This window comes from Delphinapterus leucas, chromosome 2 (genome assembly GCF_059928025.1).
Source record: "Delphinapterus leucas isolate spDelLeu-1000000601 "Yukka" chromosome 2, BTC_Dleu_Yukka2, whole genome shotgun sequence".
NCBI lineage: Eukaryota > Metazoa > Chordata > Mammalia > Artiodactyla > Monodontidae > Delphinapterus > Delphinapterus leucas.
The window spans coordinates 106,351,534-106,372,364 of record NC_143130.1 but is presented as its reverse complement, the minus strand read 5'-3'; the positions used below and the strand labels follow the sequence as shown (position 1 = coordinate 106,372,364).

Here is a 20,831-nt window from a genome sequence, read left to right as displayed (position 1 = left end):
TAATAATTTTTTCCTTGAAGTGAATAGTTAATTATTACATTTTAAATTTTTAATTATTTTGGCTTACTTACTTATATGTGCTGTTGCTCAATTCATCAATGGCTAACTTCCAATTTTCTGCTGGGTTTGGGAAATGATCACTGCTTGTTATAGAGGCACTGGTAGAGAACATGGGTAGTCTGCTGCTTATTTATTTTCAGTTTTCCTATTTTCAACCTTCACTCCCTGAATGCTCTCAAAACACACAAACACACACAGCACCATCCACCCTAATTATTCAAGTGTAATTAATGCTTCTGGTTTCTAAACCCTTCCACAGGGGTACAGCACACATCCAAGTGCTTCTTGTTTCTTCTTACATTGGCCCCAAGTCTCATTGTTTATGTGACTTTACCTTGAAATTACTTTGGCCCTGGATGAGGAACTACTGATGTCAGACTCTTTTTTCAAAATCACTAATGAAGAGCTGGGCATGGGGAATATTCACTTCTTGTTCTTATTCTCTAGAAATTTGTATGAGTTTTGTATCAACCAGAGACTGAGGGACAAACCACCATAGACTGTGCCACAGAGTGGATCAAATGGAGAGACACTCAGCCTCCAGGCCCCTTGTTGCCACTCAAAGAGTTTGTGCTCAGCTGCCCCTGCGGTTCCCATCACTGTGTCACTCAGAGCACAGTAGTACACAGCCGAATCTGAATCTTGAACTGAGGCTTTCTCCAAGTGGAAGGATTTTGATTCTTTGTGGTATGTGGCTTCACACCCCTTATTGGTTCCCTTCTCATTGTCCTTCATGGCTTTCAGAAGGACCTGTGGACCTTCTCCAGGATATTGAACATACCAGAAAGTAATGGGGTACCCAGTGGCTGAATAAGTGCAATTTATGGTCAAGGCAGCCCCTTCTGGAAGAGTCATTTGGCCATCCATCTGGGTCACTGAGTCTTCACGGGTTTGTCCTGGGGAAAAATAAAAGAGTTCTGTATCATCTTGGGCATAAAGCTCTGGGATAAAATTATGATGAAAGGTTTTGTTGACATAACAGAAGAAAGAATCCAAATTTTTAGAGGCATTTTGCTTACCAAGCACTAAGAGTATCACAGTCACTAAGCCTGGAGAAGAGTTCATCTCTAGAGTGTCTCCTGAATAATGTCCTTGACTCTTCACATGAAGAAATATTGAAGTCACAGTGAAGTGATAAACCTAAGCCTAGTTTCAGACAGGAAATGTGTTTGTGTTAGGAAACTGCACCCCCTGGTGGACAGACACTGAAATGGGATGCACGTTTCCTGGTCTCCTCAAGTCAGAAAACTGTTATCCTTGACTTCATTCATGAGGTACATGCCAGTCTTCAGGTGGTGCTTGGAAATCTGATCAAGAGCTGTCATAACTTCTCAGGTCTGTTTTGCTCTTAGGACCCTGCCTGACATGGAAGTTCTTTAACAGAGCATCCCAGGTATTTCTGCAGCTGAGAAGATATCAGTTTTCTTAAGCACTTTATATAGTACTTTATATTCTCAGGTATCCATGGGTGGCCAGCCTATAATCCACTGAGTGTCCGAAAAGAATCTGAGGTTGATTACAGAGGAAGCCAAATCAGTACTGAGTGAATCTCTGTGTTTCAGCATTGTACCCCAATTTATAGAGCAACAGTGACTGACATGTATTACATGCTCACTGAATATTTGTTATACCAAACAAAAATAATGGATCAAGGGTCACTGATTGAGGAATCACTACTACTTGAAATATAATATTTTATCGGTCCCCAAATAATATCTTTTTAATAAAATCTTTTCAGAGGAAAAAGCCACACTATCTTATCAATAGTCAAAGAATCCTGAATTTCAGAATCATTAAAATGGGAAAACAAAATCATAATTGAAATGATCAAATCCTTATAGAATGGTCTGAGATCAATGTCTTATTCTCCTACTATTTTCTTGACTCCAAGATAAAAGGGTTGGCCTATGTGAATCAGACAAGTACTAATCTTATACTCTTAGTGAATAACCTCAAGGATGTTTTCTCTTACCATCCATCGGCCATATTTTATTGCCAAACTTTAATCGAATAATTTTCCTCCACTGGGTTAGGAACTCTAAAGATGTGGATTTGTTTCAAAAGCCTCGAGCATGAGTTAGGACTGTCTTTTTTCCCAGCTTTTCAAATTATTAAAGACATAGCTGATATTCATACAACAGCTGATAATAGAATCAATGTGTAAGTGATTTAAAATTACAGATTCTGGGATCCCACAACTAACTTCATGAATCATACATTTCAGGATTGAGACCCACAACTGTGTAATTTTTTTTCCCTTGGCCCTGCTGCACAGCTTGTAGGCTCTTAGGTCCCCACCCAGGGATTGAATCCGGGCCCTCAGCAGTGAAAGTGCGGAGTCCTAACCACTGGACTGCCAGGGAATTCCCACAAGTGTGTAATTTTTTAAAGCTCCCAGATGGTTTTGTTGCAGCCAGTCTGATGCCAGTTTATAAGGTTTCATTTGTGATCAGTGTCCTAGACCGAGATGGTCATCAAAGATCAGGGAGTAGGGCTTCCCTGGTGGCGCAGTGGTTGAGAGTCCGCCTTCCGATGCAGGGGACACGGGTTCGTGACCCGGTCCGGGAAGATCTCACATGCCGCGGAGCGGCTGGGCCCGTGAGCCATGGCCGCTGAGCCTGTGCGTCCAGAGCCTGTGCTCCGCAACGGGAGAGGCCACAACAGTGAGAGGCCCGCGTAACGCAAAAAAAAAAAAAAAAAAAAAAAAAAGGAAGGTAAGATTTTTTGAGTTAAAAATTTTTAAGACTTTTAAAATTGATTTTTATTGGAGTATAGTAGATTTACAATGTTGTGTTAGTTTCTGCTGTACAGCAGAGTGAATCAGTTATACATGTACATATATCCACTCTTCTTTAGATTCTATTCCCATGTAACTCATTCTATTCCAATGTAACTCATTACACTCTTTTTTAGATTCTATTCCCATGTAGGTATTCAGTAGAGTTCCCTGTGCTATACAGTAGGTTCTTATTAGTTATCTATTTTATATATAGTAGTGTTATATGTCAATCCCAATCTTCCAATTTATCCCTCCTCCCCATTTCCCCCTTGGTAACCATAAGTTTCTTTTCTACATCTGTGATTCTACTTCTGTTTTGTAAATAGGTTCATTTGTACCATTTTTTTTAGATTGAACATATAAGCAACATCATATGGTATTTGTCTTTCTCTGTCTGACTTACTTCACTCAGTATGGTAATCTCTAGGTCCATCCATGTTGCTGCAAATGGCATTATTTCATTCATTTTTATGGCTGAGTAACGTTCCATTGTATATATGTACCACATCTTCTTTATCCATTCCTCCATTGGTGAACATTTAGGTTGCTTCCGTGTCCTGGCTATTGTAAATAGAGCTGCAATGAACACTGGGGTGCATATGTCTTCTTGATTTATGGTGTTCTCTGGGTATATGCCCAGAAGTGAGATTGCTGGATCATATGATAGTTTTAGTTTTTTAAGGAACCTCCATACTGTTCTCCATAGTAGCTGTATCAATTTACATTCCCACCAGCAGTGTAGGAGGGTTCCCTTTTCTCCACACCCTCAACAGCATTTATTGTTTGTAGATTTTTGGATGAAGGCCATTCTGGTCAGTGTGAGGTGATACCTCATTGTAGTTTTTGTTTTGTTTTGTTTTGTTTTTTGCGGTACATGGGCCCCTCACTGTTGTGGCCTTCCCCGTTGTGGAGCACAGGCTCCGGACGCACAGGCTCAGCGTCCATGGCTCACAGGCCCAGCCGCTCCACGGCATGTGGGATCTTCCCGGACCGGGGCACGAACCTGTGTCCCCTGCATCGGCAGGCGGACTCTCAACCACTGCCCCACCAGGGAAGCCCCCCTCATTGTAGTTTTGATCTGCATTTCCCTAATAATTAATGATGTTGAGCATCTTTTCATGTGCCTCTTGGCCATGTGTATGTCTTCTTTGGAGAAATGTCTATTGAGATCTTCCACCCATTTTTTTGACTGGGTGGTTTGGTTTTTTGACATTGAGCTGCATGAGCTGTTTGTATGTATTGGAGATTAAGCCCTTGTTTGTGCATTCATTGGCAAATATTTTCTCCCATTCTGTGGCTTGTCTTTTCATTTTGTTTATGGTTTCCTTTGCTGTGCAAAAGCTTTTAAGTTTCATTAGGTCCCACTTGTACATTTTTGGTTTTATTTTCATTACTCTAGGAGGTGGACCAAAAAAGATCTTGCTGTGATTTATGTCAGAGAGTGTTCTGCCTATGTTTTCCTCTACGAGTTTTATATTATTTGGTCTTAGATTTAGATCTTTATTTTCATGTATGGTGTTAGAGACTGTTCTAATTTCATCCTTTTACACGTAGCTGTCCGATTTTTCCAGCACTACTTAATGAAGGGACTGTAAGACATTCCTTTTAAGATTTCTACTCTACACAACTGCTTTCGAAATGCAAATAGAAGAGGCAGTTACGATACAAGATCACTTAGCAACCACCCATTACCATTCAAATTTTAAGACACTGAGAAAATGGGGTTAGAGGTAGAAGGAGGAAATTTGAGGGAAGGAGTATTTGGAATTGTGTAACACTGATTGAAAAAGAGGGCCTGGAGGTGTCCAAAATGTGCCACATGATGGCAAAAATACTTTTGAAGGAGTGGTGCAGTGAAGGGCAAGAGCAGAGAAACAAGATAATCCATACTCTGCTTCTCACAGTGTCCTTTTAAGAACCACTAATTATTGATCTTTTTGTGGATAAGACTGATGGGAGGCAGGTAAAGCTTACATTATGGTAATTGAGCTATTCCATGCTAGAGGTGTTAATAAGATGGAATGAGGATTAGCACAAAGTTTGTGACATATCAGGCACCTTAGAAAGTAAACAAGTGTACCATTAACTCAGCTAACAAAACTAAAATAAATGAGTTCATTAAATGGTGTAAAACTGCATAATATTCAAAAAGAGGAAAATCACAAAAAGATTTCACAACCTTCCTTATTCAAAACAATACCTGTAATATAATATATATTCAATAAATATTTCATGAACTAATTGAAAATCCAAAAATTCACGCATATTTTTACTAATTTTTGAATCAGATGTCTCTGAATTTCCTTAGTCAATTCTTCTAGCTCATTCTAATCACTAAATGGCAAGGATTTTATGTGGCTATTTTTTGTCTTCAATAAAAAATTTGAACCCAAATTTTCAGGGGTAAGGTTGTTTTTGATGAATGATAGCTCTAGACATGGTCTAGGCACCCAGAGAAATATGTTCTTAGAAGGAGTGTTTTCCCTCTAACCCTACACCTGTGCTGCCACAGCCCTAGCCACTTCCTGTCTGTGAAGGCAATTCCCTGCCCTGGTCCCTATAGCAGGCAGATGTATCAAGCAGAGCCCTGGGTTGTGGTATACCTGCCTCCAACACGCCTCTCACTGTGGGCTCACTCAGTGCACAGAAATACACTGCAGAGTCCTCCAGCTGTGAAGCTGAGATGGCAAGTTTGATGGATTTGTTTGCCTTCTGGAAATTCAGTGAGTAGCGACCTTCTGTTGCATTTTGCTGGTTATAAGAGTCCTGACGAATAAGCAGAATCATCGCCCCACTGCTGGGCTGCTTGTACCAGTATAGACTATAAGTGAAATCATTTGTGTCATATATGCAATCCAGGGTCACAACCTCCTTCTCCTGCACTAATATTACTGGTTGGTCTTGAGTTACCTTCTGGGCAATACTGGATCCTAAAGGAAAAAAAAGCAGAATCAGAAGTTTAAGAATAAGTACTGTGGAACAAAGAAATTCTATTTTACACTCTACTGCCCCTTCTTCCCAGGGTGCCCATAACCACCTGTTTCCCCAGTCCTTAGGTCCTAGAGGGGTAGAGTCCCACTGGGGCCATCCTTACCTAGCCACAGTGAAGCCATGACCACCTTCAGAAGGCTGGAGAGAAGCATGTTTGAGGTCTTCCTCTAGATGGAAAGTGTCTTCTTCAATTTCAAGGCTCTGCAAGGTGAGGTGAGCCTGACAGGGTGAGGGAAGAATTGCTGAGCTATGTGTTGCTGCTGCCCCACAACAGGAAACAGCGGTTTCCTGGAGGAGCAAGTTGATGTGGGTCATGTCAGCTTCTCTATGGACTAGGTGAGACTCTCACTCAACCCAGACTTCCTTTTGCATTAACCAGCACTTCAACTGATAGCAATTACATCTGAAAATGAACACGAGGTAAATTTGTTATTGAAAGGGAGATTGATGATTCGACCAACTGCTGTGTTTAGTTGTTGCGTCTGTGATGGAACTTATTTTAAAATACTACATATAATGGATTATGGAAGCAACCTAAGATGTAATGATCATGTATCCTTACACCTATGTATGCTTTTCTTTCACCTAAGGTAGAAATAAATCACTTTATGATAAGAAGGCAAATCTCTTTAGACTAATTACTGCAGCTTCTTCCACCTATATATTGATATAGCCATCAATATAATTATTCACCACAACATCTGTCCAGTTACCTATCTTGGGACCTAATAGCAGGAGAAAAGATAATCTCCCTTTGCAGAAGACTAGAATGAAGCTTGCAGACATGGAGTCCTGTCACAGAGGTCCCCTTCTCTTCTCTATTAGTTTTGACAGCCCAGCTCTGTTCAGAAAGGCCAAAATAGATGCCAGAGTTTGGTCATAAGGTTATCAAACCTTTGAATTTATATTTTTCCCATTAACTCAATTGGGACCCTAAAAGAGCCACAAGAAGCCCCTATATTCTGTGCACCCAGCTCTAAAGGGAATATATTGCAGGTGACATCATACACCTCCATAAGACAGCTGATCATAAGTTCACCACTGATTGTAATAAACCTTTCCTTGTGTATGAATGTAAAAGGAAAGCCATGCCTAAGGATATTACTAATAATTACATGGCAAACAACAAAGACCCATTGCCTATCATGGCCTACCCCTTAAAGTTCAACAAAACTTACACTCCTTGTCTCAAAGTAATTATAGCCTTGGCTAAATTTGTTGAAGCATCTTCAGATCTTGCTCCGGAATCTCCATTTAAATCAGATGGTACTACATACAGTACAAATTGTTCTCCAATCTAAGACACTCAAACTTTGTCTACCAGTTAGTTGACTAATCATAAAATATTAATTTCTCCGCATATTATTCAACTTTGTTACACTTCTCAATTAAAGGATCTCATGATTGTACTTCTGTTATTCAAAATGCCTTCATGTCCGCAACAGATCGTTTGGACACTCTCATACAAAATTCTGAATTGACATGTTTTTAAAATAATCTTACTTTAAATATTGAAAAGAAAAAATACCAAGCTAGTTACGCAATAGCTACTCTAAACTCCCTTTAAAACCAGTCATTAGCAGGAGCAAAATTAACTCAAGTAGCTGAACTTGTGGATCTCTCTTGGATGTACTAAATTACAAAATGTATACATACAGTGTTAGTTATAGATTTTTTTTTTTTTTTTTGCTTTACGCGGGCCTCTCACTGTTGTGGCCTCTCCCGTTGCGGGGCACAGGCTCCGGACGCGCAGGCTCAGCGGCCATGGCTCACGGGCCCAGCCGCTCCGCGGCATGTGGGATCTTCCCGGACCGGGGCACGAACCCGTGTCCCCTGCATTGGCAGGCGGACTCTCCACCACTGCGCCACCAGGGAAGCCCTAGCTAATAGATTTTTAACACTGTTCACGGCTTCCAAATACTAGGAAGACAATGAGGTTTTTTAATCATCTTAACCTTTTCTTAACCTTCTTGTGTATCTCACGTATGCCTATTAAAAATGGATGCCAAATACATGAATTATTTGATGTCTTCATGTTACTGAAAGAAATTTTTTTCATAAAAACCAACTCTCACAGTGTAAAAGACTCTGTAGAAGCTAGGAAAAAATGCTTGAACAGATTGTTATGCTAGGCATCCCTTTCTGACTTAATCCTTATGCAAGCACCTCTTCTAGAACGTAAAGAGAAATCCATGGAGAAGTTCAATAATTCCATCTTCGATGCACAAAATTTGGCCCGAATTTTGTAAAGAATCATTACGAATGATTGATTTGTTGGATTCATGAGGACAAGATATATCAAAGCCAGGACAGCTGTCTGGTGGAGCCTAATGATCTCCGATGAACTCTTGCTAAAGTCCTCCAGAGGAAAGATATCACAGTAGGGACATATTGGCTGCAACATTAAACAAACACTGGTGGGGAAACTTCTAGGATGGCAAAGAATGGGGTCAGTTCATGCCTTTCTTGGAGCAAACAAACTCCCATAAAAATCTGTAAAGGTGGGATATGAACTGGAATACTGTCCCAAGGAAACATTTGGGGTATTTCGAAAAGGAGTTAAACAATTGCTTTTTCCCCATGGGTTATGAGTATGTACTAGTAGTAGTATTTTTATTTCTACGTGGGTTGAAGCAGTCTTTTGTCAGAGAATCCACAGCACTCACCATAGTTGAAAATCAACTTGATACTGTGTTTACTACCTGTGCCATATCAATGTATATCTATGTAGGGGAGCTATAGAAAGTTTTGGCCCTCACTCAGAAATTTTAGTATTCTTATCATCCCTCTATCTTCTGAAGAAGTGGAAAGAACAAATGGAATATTAGAACTGAAATGAATTACTGTATCAGACACCCTTGAACTACTATGGCCTAATGCATTATTAATTAGCCTTGGCCCCCCTGGCCCTGCTTTCTTCCCCTCACAAAGTCATATGTTGTCTCACTATGAACTGGTCACTGATAGGCCCAGGTAACTCACAAGGTCCCAAACGGCACGTATTCCAATCTTTCACAACCTGAACTAAACTAGATAAACCCAATGTAATCAGTCCTTTCATCACAGGCAGAGGTTGATTTTTTAGCCTTTCATTTAATCAGCTTTTACATGACATTAATCTGGGTGACTGGATGCTCTGCAAGATACCCAGAGAAAGACTACCATTGAGCTTGCAGAAATGACCTTATTAGGTACTATTTGTTACCAATTCAGCAGATAAAGTACAAGAAATACATCCTGTGTTACATGTGCACCAACTAGCATAACATCATGCTTCCTTAATTGACAAGAATTGAAAAGTTACCCACATTAGAAATACTAAACTAAGGTTCTCCGGGGAATGGTCAGAAGTAGACATTCTATAGAAGATGAGGCTGACCCACGATACTTAAAACAAACATATAATTGCCTAAAGTATACATCTCCATCCAAGACCATTAGAAGAGAATTCTCCCAGATGTTTGGAGATTGTCACACCCTCCTTTGCATTCTTCTGTTTTTCATCTTTTAGAGACATCTTCCCACTTTAATGGTAGAATGTTATATATTTCTGATTTTCCTGACATTGTCCTCTTACCAATAATATAACTTGCTAAGGTATGGCTTTATTTGAAAAAATACCCATCCTAATGCAAATGTTCAGCCCTACAAAGATATTACTATTGCAACAAAGTTAAAGAATTATTGGATATTTCATTCAATGCCATCCAAGAAAAGCCAAATAACAGCTATACCCCAATCCGTACTGCTAGAGTAAATCTTCATCAATAAAATTAGCCCTAAAGTGTGATAAAAATATCTATTGATAAAAATTTAGGATGGAGTTTGTGCAACTAAGCTTGTATACAGAACATGACTCAACATGATTATAGGATATGGTCTAACCTTCAGCACTACCTCTCCATTATCAATTGCCGTAGTGTTTTTCATAGAATTATAAATCAAATATCCACAGGAATTCAAACACTTGAAATGATGAGCTCTTCCCATAAAAACAAAAGTTCAAAACATCAGGGGTAGAAAACACTGAGTGTGTTGGCAGAGATGGAGATCACACCTGTGTCCAGTGTCATGTGTTTCCTCTCCCTGAGATTCAGACATCTCAAAAGGTTATAGGGCTTCCCTGGTGGTGCAGTGGTTGCGAATCCACCTGTCAATGCCGGGGACGCAGATTCGAGCCCTGGTCCGGGAGGATCCCACATGCTGCGGAGCAACTGGGCCCAAGTGCCACAGCTACTGAGACTGTGCTCTCGAGCCCGTGAGTCACAACTACTGAAGCCCGCAAGCAGCAACGAAGACCCAGTGCAGCCAAAAATGAATAAATAAATAATTTTTTAAAAGGTTATATATTGTATGGTTCTATTCATATGACATTCTTTTTATTTATTTATATATATGGAGAAATTAAAACCTTTACAGACAAGCAAAAGCTGAGAGAGTTCAGCACCACCAAACCAGCTTTACAACAACTGCTAAAGGAACTTCTCTAGGCAAGAAACACAAGAGAAGGAAAAGACCTACAATAACGAACCCAAAACAATTAAGAAAATGGGAATAGGAACATACACATCGATAATTACCTTAAATGTAAATGGACTAAATGCTCCCACCGAAAGACACAGATTGGCTGAATGGATTCAAAAACAAGACCCATATATTTGCTGTCTACAATAGACCCACTTCAGACCTAGAGACACATACAGACTGAAAGTAAGGGGATGGAAAGAGATCTTTCATGCAAATGGAAACCAAAAGCAAGCTGGAGTAGCAATTCTCATATCAGACAAAATAGACTTTAAAATAAAGACTATTCGAAGAGACAAAGAAGGACACTACATAATGATCAAGGGATCAATCCAAGAAGAAGATATAACAATTGTAAATATTATGCACCCTGTCAATCAGATGGTAATTTCAACATCCCAGGTCAGAACCAGCAAGAATGTATCTAGTTAAAGGTGATAAGTGATTTTCTCAAGCAATAATAGGCAGCCAGCAATAAATGCTGTGTTTGCTACCTCAAGTTTATTCAACTTAACCCTGTGGGGATGTTTAATAAAATGTACAAAATAGAATCTGCTATTATAGACATTTCTCCAAAGAAGATATACAGATTGCCAACAAACACATGAAAAGATGCTCAACATCATTTATCATTAGAGAAATGCAAATCAAAACTACAATGAGGTGTCCCCTCACACCAGTCAGAATGGCCATCATCAAGAAATCTACAAACAATAAATGCCAGAGAGGGTGTGGAGAAAAGGGAACCCTCTTGCACTGTTGGTGGGAATGTAAATTGATACAGCCACTGTGGAGAACAGTATGGACGTTCCTTAAAAAACTACAAATAGAACTACCATATGACCCAGCAGTCCCCCTACTGGGCATATACCTGAGAAAACCATAATTCAAAAAGAGTCATGCAATGTTAATTCAAATACACCCAAATATTTGAGTTCTAAACTTAGAATCATATTTAAAGTAATATAGAAAACTAGAAAAGACAAGTTCAACAAACATATTTAGCAGCTCAGTGTATGTGAATGGAAGCTGGTGTTCTGTAAGCTTACATTTAAACATTGTAACAAGAATAAATGTTCATTTTCAAAAAAAAAAAAGAGTCATGTACCACAATGTTCATTTACAATAGCCAGAACATGGAAGAAACCTGAGTGTCCATTGACAAATGAATGGATAAAGAAGATGTGGCACATATATTCAATGGAATATTACTCAGCCATAGAAAGAAACGAAATTGAGTTATTTGTAGTGAGGTGGATGGACCTAGAGTCTGTCATACAGAGTGAAGCAAGTCAAAAAGAGCATAACAAATACTGTATGCTAACACATATATATGGAATCTAAAATAAATGGTTCTGATGAACCTAGGGGCAGGACAGGAATAAAGGCACAGACGTAGAGAATGGACTTGAGGATACGGGGAAGGGAAAGGGCTGGGACAAAGTGAGAGAATAACACTGACATATATACACTACCAAATGTAAAATAGATAGCTAGTGGGAAGCAGCTGCATAGCACTGGGAGATCAGCTCGGTGTTTTGCCACCACCTAGAGGGGTGGGAAAAGGAGGGTGGGAGGGAGACTCTAGAGGGAGGGGATATGGGGATATATGTATACATATAGCTGATTCACGTTGTTACACAGCAGAAACTAACACAACATTGTAGAGCAATTATACTACAATAAAGATGTTAAAAAAAAAGTGAGTAGCTTCATCACTGGCATTAGAGCTAACAAGAAAAATCATATTTCCATTGACGCAGAAAAGGCTTGTGACAAAACACAGTATACGTTCATGTTAAAAATACTTAAAAAAGTAACTAATAGCTAATTCCTTAACATAAAAAAATGCATATGCCACAACCTCAGAGCAGCACCTACTTCTGGGGAAATGCTAGAAGCTTTCTTATTAAAGTTAGGAGAAAGACAAAGATGTCCACTACCTTTACCACTATTTAGCATTGTGTTCGAGCTACTACATAAAGCAGTCGGCCAAGAGAAAAAACAATTAGAAGCATAATAATTGGAAAGAAACAGGTAAAATATCATCTGCATATTTGCAGGTGAAATAATGATATATCAGAAAACCTAAAAGAAGAAAAGCCACTATCAGAAGACAGCTAAACAACAATTTAAAAGCAGCTTTTATAGCATTCATATGCAAAAATAAAAAACAGTTAAAAGAAATGTGGAAGAAATGAGCACATTGTCTGTTGCATGAAATTAAAAAGAGAGAGAAAGGAAAGAACTTTTTTTTTTTTTTTTGCGTTGCGCGGGCCTCTCACTGTTGTGGCCTCTCCCGTTGCAGAGCACAGGCTCCAGACACGCAGACTCAGCGGCCATGGCTCACGGGCCTAGCCGCTCCGCTGCATGTGGGATTTTCCCCGACCGGGGCATGAGCCCGTGTCCCCTGCATCGGCAGGCGGACTCTCAACCACTGCGCCACCAGGGAAGCCCAAGAACATTCTTAAGTACAAGTTAAGACTAAGCAGATAGGTCAATTAAATGGAATAGCAAATCAATAATTAAGCCTAATTGTATATGGAAATTTAGTATATGTTAAAGACAGTATCTCAGATCAGTGGGGAAGAATGAGTTCTCAGTAAGTATATTGTGACAAGTGTGTTAGTGAGAGTGGCCCATTGTATTTTACTTAAAAATTTTTTTCTTTATTTTTATTGTATTATTTTTGGCTATGCTGCAAGGCATGTGGGATCTATTTCCCTGATCAGGAATTGAACCCATGCCCCCTACAGTGGAAGTGCAGAGTCCTGACCACTGGACTGCCAGGGAATTCCCTGTCCTATTTTAGACCAGTAGTCTTTAAACTGGGATTCCTATACTCTTGAAATTATATGAAGGTTTGCCAAGGTTTATGTAGGCATAGATAATTCTAATGGAATCTAGTCATGTGTGTGTGTGTGGGCGTGTGTGTGTGTGTATGGGTTTGTGTATTTTTCCCTAAAACTGCTTTAGAACATGCTTGAGATCCAGATGTCATGCTGCCTCTTTCCCATTTCACTTTCCCCTCTTAACTTTCCCTTAAAAAAACCTCCACCATCCTGAATCTTACTATGGTACATTGCTGCAGAGTCTAAAATCTCCAAGGTACCAAAGAAGTAAGCGATTCATTGGCTCCTGGCTTCTGAGGGAAAGTCCTGAACAGCTAGGCAAGAAATATTGCAAGACAGGGAGGTGTTTTAACTAGGCAGCAACATCGAGACAAGATTCCTTGATCTTATGTATCTATCTATCTATCTATCTGTCTGTCATCTTAGAATTCAGAAATGAATTGGTGGTCACTGAAACCCATCGTGTAACATCATTGTTTGAATTGAAAAACAAAGTCAAACTTTTTATGAGAAAAAAATAAGTCTTATGTGGCAGGTTTGTTTGACAATGTGGGGTATGGGAGAAACAGAAGAATTAAGGAGGAGTCCCAGGATTTCTGGTAAGGTGAATTATATTGCCATTTTTTTTTGAGATGGAAAAGAGTGAGGGAAGAACCTATGGGGGGAAATTAGGCCTTCTGTTAAGCATATGTTAGATGCCAATTAGATATCCAGTGTAGATGTTTCATAGATTACAGTATATATGAGCCTGGCTTTCAATAGAGAAGGTTGGGATGAAAATGTAAATTTGTGTGTCATCAATGTATAAATAGTCATTAAAGCCATATCCCTAGATGAGATTGTAGGGGAGCTAAAGCTTTACCTGTTCCCTCTTAGGTTCTCCATCTGGACCTGAGAAGTAAGTTGACATAAAACAGGTTAACAGGAGAAAAGCATAGAGATTTTATTTAATAATTTTTACATGTACGTGGGGGTCCTCATAGAAAAATGAAGACCCAAAGTGACTAGGCTTAAGTGCTTTTATACTATTGGCCTGTTTTGGGGTGGCATGTCCTGAACCCCTCCAAGATCATTTGAAGAGAATAAATGTTTGAGGACTGAGCTCTGAGAAAACACAACATGTAGAGACCAGCAAGAGGAGGAAGATACAGGAAAAGGAGACTGAGCAGGAGCATTTTGCAAGGAAGAAGGCAAACCAGGAGAATGTGGAGTTCCAGAATCCAGGCAAAGATGGTGTTTCAGGGAGAGAGTAGCCATAATGCCACATTCTTCGGAGACACTCAATAAGATAAGGAATGGTAATGCATCATTGGATTTGTTGATATAAAACTCACTGGTGGGCTTCCCTGGTGGCGCAGTGGTAGAGAATCCACCTGCCAATGCAGGGGACACGGGTTCGAGCCCTGGTCTGGGAGGATCCCACATGCCACGGAGCAACTGGGCCCGTGAGCCACAACTACTGAGCCTGCGCATCTGGAGCCTGTGCTCCGCAACAAGAGAGGCCGCGATAGTGAGAGGCCCACGCACTGCGATGAAGAGTGGCCCCCACTTGCTGCAACTAGAGAAAGGCCTCGCACAGAAACGAAGACCCAACACAGCCATAAATAAATAAATAAAATTTAAAACTCACTGGTGACCTCAGCAAGAGTGATTTCAACGGAATGGTAGGGATGAAAACCTGACTGTAGTGGGTTCAAGTAAGAAAGGTGTTAGGGAGTAGAGCTGATACATTTAGAATACTTTTGAAAATGATTTTTTATTGTGGTAGAAGTCACATAATAGAAAACATACTATTTTAACCGTCTTTAACTGTACAGTTCAGTGGCACTAAGTACATTCACATCGTTGTGCAGCTCCCACCATCATCCATCTCCTGAATTTTTCAGCTTCCTAAACTGAAACTCTGTCCCCCACTAAACACTAACTCCCCATTCCCGAGACACAAGGAGCAAAAAGACTATAACCTGTTTTTACCCACTGAACCACTAATTCCAGTTCTAGGATGCTGTTCTAATAAAATGATGAGAAAATGAAATTCAAATTTTTATTTAAAGGCGTATACCATAATGCTATTTAAAATGATGAAACACTGGAAAAAAATAATCAAGATATCCCCAAACAGGAAAATTATAAACTTAAGTGTGGTATATCTATGGTGTAGAATAGTAGATAATGAATTCAAGCTATGAATACAAGGTATTTTTAATGACAAAAGTGAGTGTTAATAAAAAGGACATAAAATTGTCTCTATGATGTAACAATGTGCAAAATTGTGAAAAAGATCGAAATAAGTAAAAATAATGAGTGCTTGTCTATGTGGCAGAGTTGTGGATCTTTTCAGTATTTTTCTAATTTGTTCCAATCAGAAATGCATAAAACATACATAGGATTAACCTGGTTCATATTTACTATAAGACGAGTGATGATCTGTATCTACATAACTCTAGTTATTTTGATGGAAAAATGCTTCTCAGCACCATAAATTCAGCTCATAAAATAGTACAAAACCAAAAGGCTCCCCCCCACCTTCTTCTGTAGTAATTATGGATCTATTTGTTGTAAATGACAGAATCTCAGCTCATGCTGGCTTGTTCCTAATGAGAGTATTTTGACTTTTGCTGTTCCAGGCAGAGCTGGATATAGGCTCTGACGATGCTCTCAGATCTGTCTTTCTTCATATTTCTGCATTGTCTTTCTCTATATTTTAGGCTAAGGTGTGAATGTTGTTCCCTAAAATGGTCCAGTGATTAACTTCCACAGCTCACAATGAAATGGCAGCTCTACTGTGTAGAAAAAAACACGAAAACCACAGATATCCACTTAAATGAATCTGTCTGCAAAGCAGATGTGTTCATGGCTTGCATCTTTGTGCTTACCCTCTTTTCCACAATTGTTTCTAGTTTTCAGAGTCTGTGAGCCTATTCTAGTAACTCTTTCAAATTTCAATGTTAATGACAGATTAAAGCAAATCTTGAATAGTCTCTTTTGGACAGATCTTCTCTGTCCATGGTCTATTCTTATTTCCCCTCCCTTTCACTTAAATTGTTCTTGGTCTCTTCCACCATTCAAGACCCCAAATATAGCATTACTCAACATTCAGTTGTATATAGTATATAGCATTACCCAACATTCAGCACCAAGAAAACGTTTCCTTGATGAAACAACGGTGAGTGGGACTATTCTAAATCTATGGGTTGCTTTTCTGGGATGGATCATAGACATTTCATGAAAGTAAAATGTACTAACTTTGACTGGAAGTTACCACATCTCTCACTTCATCCATCACTGAGTGTTACAGAAAGTCTTTTATTCAATAAAATAATTTCTCTTCCTCACGCTTCTCAGTTTCTATTTTTGAAGAAAGCCTCTCTCTTTCTGAACGATGTGGATATAAACTAAATCACCAAACGGTGGAATAACAATTTTAGTTTTACTACGGTGTTGTTGTCTATTTTTTATGTGCTTACTTGATTCTCAACCCTGCACCATTTAATAGAAAAATGGAGCTGTAAGACCCCTAAAAATTTAGTATATTGCTGCCTGAAGGAATATCCTTTTTTAAGTACATCAAACCATGCTCTTCTAAGAGTGAACCAAATTAGACAACAAACATGTTTGTGATGATAAAAGGCACAGTGGGGGTAAGTTAGAAATTAGCCTTAATGTTGAAGGACTATCTGCCTGGCTTATCCTTGTGGCAACTCAGTACCCTGAAGAGCAGGGAAGTAGATGGGAACATATCTAAACTATACCAGTACAAGTACTGAGGAGGGCAAAATCTCACATGAATTCTGGAGTTATTTTCAGTGAAAATCATGCAAGGGTTTTTGCAGCCAGATGAGGAAGAGAACAAAGTACAAAGCACAGCAGAATGTAGTTATTTTTATTTGTTTGGTCTGTATTATTTGATTTAAAAGTTTGTCCTTTACGGGAGGTTAATGAATGCAGAGAAGCTATTAGTCTCCCCCACGTCTAAACAAAAGTCATGCTGCAAAGTGATCATAAAAGTACAACACATTGGGAAAGTGTTCAGATTTTTCCTTTCCTGCAATATGGCGATTAGTTGGTGGTAGAATTGCTCAGGGAAAACGAAATTTATTTGTTCATTGAATCAATCATTATGGAAATCCAGTTTTTCTATATATTTAGAAGTGTGCTTGTAAAAGTAAATCTTTGATATTATCTACCAGTTTAAATTTAGATTAATAGCTCATTCTAAAAAACAATTTCAAGATATTCCTTAATGTTGCTTATGCTAAAGACAGGTAATCTCATGACATGTTGTATTTTTATCTGGAAAGAAACCCAGTTCTGAGCTGTGTGTGGCCCTCTTGGATGAACTACTGCCTCAAGCTAACATTTCATATTATCTCACAGTACCATCCAATAAAAATTGTCCCTTTCAGTAATATTAAAAACTTTTAATTTCCTAAACTCTTCTTGCTTATTGTTTCTTGATCTTTGCTCTTAATAAGTTTACCCTGCTTGGAATGTGTTCTCCTACCATTTCCCTCACTTAAATTCCTACACATGAGTCAAGTAAAAAGTCAAAATCCAATTTCCATGAATTTGGAAGTGATTTTTTTTTTAATCTGTGGTGAATTTTACAAGCTTTTTGGTGGCTCAGTTCTTTCACGGTATTTTCCCTCATTTAAAACTTAAAATTCTTAGTTTGGTGCAAAATCATATTGTTTTGTAATCGTTTCTGCAAATCACTGGAAAATGGACATTCCACTTTTCTTTGACTAGTTCCTGTAATGAGGAATATTTTACACCTCAAGGCAATCTGTTTTGTTTTGAAAAACCTCTAATTGTTCATTTTTCCTTATAGGGAGATGAAATTAGTTTCCATACAAATTCTAACCATTGGCTATAAATTTGCCTGTATATATGGGTATAAATATTATCAGCCATTCACTCTTTCAACCATTGTTCAGTGAATGCTTATTGGTAAAAAAAAATTGATAATCTTCATAAAGCTTAAATCTAATGAGAGAGATATTCCTATGACTGTTAGGTAGTAAGCTCTTTGTGTACAAGCATCATTTGTAAAATATTTTTATATTGCCTAACGAAGTGTGCAGAAAGGGGGAAACAGAACAACCTCAGGTATGAATTCTGAGAAACATCATTTTGTGTGAAAGTGAGTGCCTCCTTCTGTGGGGTTGTGAACAGACTGAACGTGGGCGGGGTCCCCATGATTACAGAGCAGAAGGTGGAGTCTGAGCCTATGACCTGCACAGAGATATGTTCTTCTTAATGGTTGGAACTCTCACTCTTGCTGCGTGTGTGACTGTGTTAAAAATAGAAACCTCTCCCTCCTGGCACTTGTGGACTGGGGATGCTGCTCCACTTTCTGTTGGCTCTCTTCCCTGTTCAGAGAGAGGAACAGACACAGAATACTAGACATCAACTCTCCACTTATTCAATGATTCATTTCATTTTTTCCAACTTTTCTGGAAACAAGCAAGCAAAATTTACTTTTAAAGGACTAACACAAGACCTGAATAAATGAAGAGGCATATAATATTCTTGGGTAGGAAAACATAATATCCTAAAATGTCAGTTTCCAATGTGATTCCAACCAGAATCCCATTTGTTTGAACCAAACTAAATAAGTGAGAACAAATGCCTTGGAATTGTCAACTATATTTTGAAAAAGTATATTAAGATTGGGTTTTCTTCTTATGACATAAAAACTTACTTTGAACAAAACAGTACAGCATAGGCACAGCCTGCTCAGGTGACACTGACAAGAAACCACCCACCAGCCTCAAGACCACTGAGAACACTGAAATTAAGAAACCAATAGTCTTTCCTTTGCAAAAGAAAAAAGAAAGAGAAAAGAAATCTAAGATGCCCATGGGAACCAACCACTTTCAGGATTCTGTATTCTCTGTACTGTTTGCCTTCACAGAACATGCCAACATCCTGAAAATAACATAGGCTGAGACCCTGAGTCTTTTAAGGTACTAAGTCTCAGGAGATTTGTGTTCAGCTCCCACTGTAGTCTTAGTCACTGTGTCACTCAGAGCACAGAAGTACTTGGCCGAGTCTTTCCAATGGGCTGATGTTTTCCTCAGGTGGAAGGACTTCTCACTCCTCCTAAATTCAGCCTCAAAACCTTTGATACCTGAGACAAGGCTGTTTCCAGATAGGTACTTCAGGAGAAGCTGGAGTCCTTGATTGGGGTACTGCACGTACCAGAAGAGATAGGACGAAACAGAAGATGAGTTGCACCTCAGCTCCAGACGGGCTCCTTCAGAGACAGTGATGTGGCCGTCAGGCTGTGTCACCGACTGGGCTCCAGCTCCTTCTGAAACATCAATGCTGAATCAGTGAACTCAGCCAGAACAAAAAGTCTCTGTTCAAAGTCAGTCCAAAGCAATGTTTCATGTGTGGACAAGAGAGTAAAATGGAACAGTACTCACTCAGGAACAGGAGCACCTCAAGCATCAAGGTGAACACCAAGGTCATGGTGGAGCAGTGAGGAGGCAGTGAGCTCCTTCCTGGGAGATTTTCCACAAACAAAAGTCTGATGACTGGTGGACTTGAACCCAGGTTGCTGTGAGGTTGAGAAGGAATGACGATTTAGATTTCTTCTGATGGACGTTGTAAGGTGTGTTGGGAGAGAGGCTGTCTTAACAAGACTGCCTGCCTCTGGCGTCTGAGATGCTTTACATGTCATTGTGCAAAAAGTGGTGTCAGAATATCCCTTAAACTGTAGGGAAGGAAGGTTTTTGTGCGATTATTCTGATCTTATATAGAAAAACCATTTGCAGTTTACACAACAGCCCCCTCTATTGGTCAGATAGAGAAAGAAAGAGCAGTTCACGATTTTTGTGAACCTTCCTCACCTCCTTCCTGCCAGGAACCCAAAAGTCTCCGAAAGGAGTGGCAAGCACTACAGAAAGTGGCTGGGCTGAATGTGGTCTGCAGGTGAGTAGCATCTGCATCACCGGGGAGCTATTCTGAATGCAGAAGCTCAGGCCCTACCCAGACTTCCTGAGTCAGAATCTGCATTTTAATAAGACTCCTGTGCACATTAGAATTTGAGAAACACTTGTCTAGATGAAGGAGGTAAAAAAATACTTTTTGGATTTAATAATAAAGAGATCATTGGTATTTCTGAGAAAAAATACATTGGTTACAGGAGAGGCATGTATGAGTTTGGAGGAATATTAAATATTTTTTAAGAGGAGCATGCTTGAATATTTTAAATGACGGGGAGAAATCAGTAGCAAGAAAGTCCTGAAGAACCAGACCATAGAGTTTGGACGATCAGTGGGCTGAGGTGCCAGAGAAGTCAAAGTGAATGGAGTGGGTGAAGCGTTTAGCCAGAGGCGCACTATTATAAAGGAAGATATCTTTTTTATTATTAGGGGAGGGAAAGTGAATTATATGTGTAAAAGCAGGAATGTTTAATGTGGAAAGCAGAAAGTTGAGGAAGATTCATTTAATGATATGAGTTGTCTTTACGGTCATCTACCATGACTCATCAAAAGGTCCTGGGTAAGCTGTACTCAGAGCGAAGAGAGCCAAAGGAGATATCAGAAAGTATAGAAATGATACGTTATAAAAACATACAGAATTTTCACACACCATTTCATTTACAATTGATATAA

General features: G+C 39.3%; 1 protein-coding gene across 3 annotated transcripts in view; it reads left to right on the top strand.

The window, feature by feature from the left end:
• The window catches only part of LOC115803651 (sal-like protein 2), a 900,219-nt gene that overhangs the window by 477,831 nt on the left and 401,557 nt on the right, over nt 1-20,831 (top strand). Inside the window, exon 20 of one of the 3 annotated variants that reach the window (XR_016391491.1) lies at nt 508-20,814. The exons of the other annotated variants lie outside the window; for them this stretch is intronic. The gene's annotated coding sequence lies outside the window, so the exon portion shown is untranslated. Of the gene's footprint in view, nt 1-507; nt 20,815-20,831 lie in introns of those variants that run through there. 3 annotated transcript variants of the gene reach the window in all.